This window comes from Rhinopithecus bieti, unplaced genomic scaffold (genome assembly GCF_001698545.2).
Source record: "Rhinopithecus bieti isolate Rb0 unplaced genomic scaffold, ASM169854v2 scaffold_2554, whole genome shotgun sequence".
Lineage (NCBI taxonomy): Eukaryota > Metazoa > Chordata > Mammalia > Primates > Cercopithecidae > Rhinopithecus > Rhinopithecus bieti.
The window spans coordinates 561,242-566,310 of NW_016804196.1; the positions used below are offsets into that span (position 1 = coordinate 561,242).

The 5,069-nt window shown below is 41.1% G+C and overlaps 1 pseudogene; it reads left to right on the forward strand.

Annotated features, from left to right (window-relative positions):
• Positions 1 to 3,179: 3,179 nt before the first annotated feature.
• Positions 3,180 to 4,813, forward strand: LOC108526390 (general transcription factor IIH subunit 1 pseudogene; annotated as a pseudogene).
• The last annotated feature ends 256 nt before the right edge of the window (positions 4,814 to 5,069 follow it).

The following is a 5,069-nucleotide window of genomic DNA, read 5'->3' on the forward strand; positions in this document are numbered from 1 at the left end:
TTGCTACCCTAGTCTTCCTTAGCTCTCAAAAATCTAGTAGTTAATAAACCCAAAACACATACATGAGTGAATTTTTGAAATTGGTATATAATATTTGTATGTATTTATGGAGTACCTGTGATATTTTGTTACATGCATAGAATGAGTAATGATCAAGTTAGGATATGTATGGTATCCATCCTCTTCAGTATTTATTATTTCTATGTGTTAGGAGTATTTCAAGTCCTGTCTAACTATTTTGAAATGTACAATACATTGTTGTTAACTGTAGTCAGTCACCCTATATGACACTTCATCGAGAAATCTTTCTTGGTTTAATTGCAAGAATCTGAGTGGCTTTCCACTACCATTTCCTAAGTCCAAACATCAGTGTCTTCCTGGGGGATAATTTGCAAGAGAAAGAATGAGGAACAGCAGGACTCTTGTGAGCTGCAAATGTAATTTGCTTATTTAACTATTACTAAGGGCAGGAGGAACAGCCAGGCCAAAATGGTCTGTGCTTTTGCATAGTAACATGGCTATTAGAATATTAGAATAGGGGCCTACCATCCCATTTTAAAAAGTGGGGAAGAAATAAAACAGGATAAAAGACAAAACCTGAAATTGAGCACATCTTTAAGACAATTATAAGAATAGAATAGCTATTGACTTAGAAAAATCCTATTCATTTCATTGCTTTTTCTTTAAAACATTTTCTACTGTGATAAAATAATATAATTTCTGTTCTCCCTTTATTATCTAGCTATTTGGCAATATGGAATGTCTTTGTAAAGAGAAAACATAAAAATCTTATATAGCCAGTCTCTGATCCCAGATGCTGTTCTTCTCTGTCCATTTCTTTTTCTACTAAGAGTTGTGCAGTCCATTAATCTGATCTTTAGGAATGGCCTATTGTGAATGTTTGCAAGTGACTATGGTGACTCTAATCTTTACTAGTGTAAAACTCCTTTATTTTTTATATAATTAGTAAGCATTTATTATTTCTGTGTCCTGGTGGATAAACTACAATATTAACTTCTTTGGTAGTTACAACGCATTCTTTACAATGAATAATTTTGGGCAATACGTTCTTTTTCTAGGCACTCTCTATGAAGCAGCCACAGATTGTATATTATTTTATTAGTCATGGTGACCTTAACTGAGATGAAACATTTCAGAATTTGTCCTGAACCAAGTAACAGTGTTTAAATGACTTAACTCTGCAATATTTCAAACAATGCAACCATCCATCAAAGCTAAATGTTATTAATATAAAATTAATGCCTTGAGGGAAAAAAGGGAATAGGAGTACTAGGTACGAGACAGTCTTTGGTTCTCTCTTGGCAAGTTTATATGCATATTTTTAAACTTTTAAAAAATTTTGGATTTGGTTTGCTTCAGTGTTTAGAATCTTTTAGTTGAAAGTATATATACTTTAAAATTGTACTAATCTCTACAAAATTAAATGACAGAAGAGCTATTTGGGGGTCATTATACTAGAATATCAGTGGGTACAAATTGCAAAGTTGAGTTGAAAAACTATAGCACATGTTAAGATGTTTACATAAACTCAGTTATGATCCTGCACCCATTGAATAGGTTCCTTTCTTGGAGTTTCTTCTCTGAGTCATCCTAAGCTCCTGGGGCTCAGGAAGGACCACAGTTTAAGGGAAGCATCTCAGGGCCCTCCTGATCACTGATGAGATACCTGCATTTCCCTGCCCTTTGGGTTGGGTTTTGTGGCCCTTCTTGTTGTAGAGCCTGCTCTCATCTTTGGCAAGACTAGGAATCTGGGTGCCCAGCACTGATTCTTACGAGGTGCTCCATAGAACCATACACTGAGGGCCTCGGGAGGGGATGGGAGTGGAGACAGAGCCGAAGCTCAGACTGCTCCCTGGACTCAGAGTCTTCCTCCCCTGAAAGCCTCAGACCTGGATTTTTCTGGGCTCCTGGAGCATCTCTTCACTTCTTGTAGGCTTCAGAGATGCCTACCCTCTCTCTCTCCAATAAAAGGACTTACAGTTTTTTAAAAAGACTTTCCAGCTGAGTGTGGAGGCTCATGCCTGTAATCCCAGCACTTTGGGAGGCTGAGGCAGGTGGATCACTTGAGGTTAGGAGTCAGAGACCAGCCTGGCCAACATGGCAAAACCCTGTCTCTACTAAAAGTACAAGAATTAGCTGGACGTGGTGGCATTCACCTATAATCCCAGCTACTTGGGAAGCTGAGGCAGGAGAATCGCTTGAACCCAGGAGGTGGAGGTTGCAGTGAGCGGAGATTGTACCACTGCACTCCAGCCTGGGCAGCAGAGTAAGACTATTTCAAAAACAAACAAACAAAAAACACCTTTCCAAAGACCTAGATATATACATATATACACACACACGTACACACACACACACATATACATATATATATACTATACATATATATGTATATATATTTTTTGAGATGCAGTTTAACTCTATTTTTTTTTTTTTTTTTTTTTTTTTTTTTTTTTTTTTTTTTTTTTTTTTTTGAGACGGAGTCTTGCTCCGTCGCCCAGGCTGGAGTGCGGTGGTGCGATCTCCACTCACTGCAAGCTCCGCCTCCTGGGTTCACGCCATTCTCCTGCCTCAGCCTCCGGTGTAGCTGGGACTACAGGCACCCGCCACCGCGCCCGGCTAATTTTTGTATTTTTAGTAGAGACAGGGTTTCACCGTGTTAGTCAGGATGGTCTCTTGTTGCCCAGGCTGGAGTGCAATGGCTGATCTCAACTCACCACAGCCTCTGCCTGCTGGGTTCAAGTGATTCTCCTGCCTTGGCCTGAGTAGCTGTGATTACAGGCATGTGCCACCACGCCCAGCTTATTTTTTGTATTTTTAGTAGAGACGGGTTTCACCGTGTTAGCCAGGATGGTCTCGATCTCCCAACCTGAGGTGACCCACCCACCTCGGTTTCCCAAAGTGCTGGGATTACAGGCGTGAGCCACTGTCCCTGGTCCAAGACCTAGATATTAAAAAAAACAAAAAGCTGTGTTCCCAGTCACGTGTCTTCAGACTCCTCGCAGCCAGCGATGGAGGCGAGACACCCCCCAGTAACAGGCGGTGGCGACTGCTGCGTCCACTGGGTTTCAGCCTCTTTCCAGCAGCGGCTCTAAGAAGCGCAGTGGAACTCGACTGTATTCAATCAAGTTAGTTTCTTGCCTAGAACTGTAGCTTCCACCTGCACCTTCCAGCCACCATGGCAACCTCATCTGAAGAAGTTTTGCTGATTGTAAAGAAAGTGCATCAAAAGAAGCAGGATGGAGCTCTATACTTCACGGCAGAAAGAATTGCTTGGGCACCTGAAGGCAAAAATAGATTTACAATCAGCCATATGTGTGTGGATATTAAATGCCAGAAAATTAGTCCAGAAGGAAAAGCTATAAAATTCAGCATCAGCTGGACCTGCATGCAGGGGACAAAAGCAACTAACTTACATTTTTCCAATGAAAGCCCAGCAGTGAAAGAGCAAGATGCAGTAAAGGACCTTCTTCAGCTGCTGCTGCCCAAATTCAAGAGGAAAGTAAATAAAGAACTGGAAGAGAAGAACAGAGTTCTGCAGGAAGATCCTGTTTTGTTTCAGCTTTATAAAGACCTTGTTGTGAGCCAAGTGATCAGTGCTGAGGAATTCTGAGCCAATTGTTTAAATGTGAACGCAACAGAAAATTCTCCACATCCAGTCATAAGCAGGATGTTGGCATTGCTGCTGCATTTCTGGCTGATGCCTGGCCCCAAACGGATGGCTGTAACGCTCTGAGATATAATTTAACTTCTGATATCATTGAGGTCATATTTAGGACCTATCCAGCAGTAAAAATTAAATATGCAGAAAACGTTCCCCACAACATGACAGAGAAGCGATTCTGGACACGTTTTTTCCAGTCCCATTATTTTCACAGGGATCGGCTGAATACTGGGTCAAAGGATCTCTTTGCAGAATATGCCAAAATAGATGAAAAAAGCCTAAAAACAATGGTTTCATTAGGGGTGAAAAACCTACTACTAGATTTAACAGCTTTGGGAGATAAATCATTAGATGAGGGCTATGGCATTTCCTCTGTGCCATCTGCTTCCAATTCTAAATCCGTAAAAGAGAATAGTAATGTTGCCATCAAGAGATTTAACCATCAAAGTGCCATGGTCCAAGCAGCTGGACTCAGGAAACAAGAAGCAGAAAATGAACAAAATAGCCCAGCAGCATGGATGGAAATTCCAGAGATGCAGACTGCTTTCAGCCAGTAGTCAAAAGGGCGAAATTACAAGAGTCCATTGAATACGAAGACTTGGGGAAAAATAATTTTGTGAAAATGAATGCAGAATGCACTAAACCTCAAGAAGTTAGATAGGTATTATGGTCCAACTCCAACCCAGTCACTACGGTATGCAACAAGTCAGGACATTATTCTTTTCAAAGTATTGGACAAGAAATGGAAGCTTATACACCCAAGTTAACTCAGATTCTCTCTGGTAGTACCATCACAGCACTGTCACCTAGAGGGGCACTCACGCAGGGAGGAACACAGCAAACCATTAAACCAGATGGTGCCAAATGATATTCAGTCTGAATTGAAACACTTGCATGTAGCTGTTGGAGAACTTCTATGTCATTTCTGGTCCTGCTTTCCTAGAAGAAAAGGTCATGAAAATGAAAAGTAATTTGGAACGATTCCAAGTTACGAAGCTCTGCCCATTCCAAGAAAAAATTCGGAGACAGTATTTAAGCACAAATTTGGTAAGTTACATAGAGATACTCCAGACAGCCTACAACAAGCTCCACATGTGGTAGTCATGGCGTCTGATGAAGAAAACGTGAGGGGGCCATGATGCTCAAAGCTTTTGTGAGATTGAGAGAACCATGACCTGCAGCAACTCTGGAAACCTGGCCTGTCAGACAAGCAGATGACCTCACAGGAGTGATAAGAAACATCTGCTCCACGCCGACTCCCAGAGCTAATGCTATTGTACTTGCACACTGGGGACTGAAAGGAAAGAAGGGACTAAATGCTGGGGAGGTAAATCAAGGCAGAACCAAAAAATGAGCTAAGTTGTAAATACATATATGTATACAC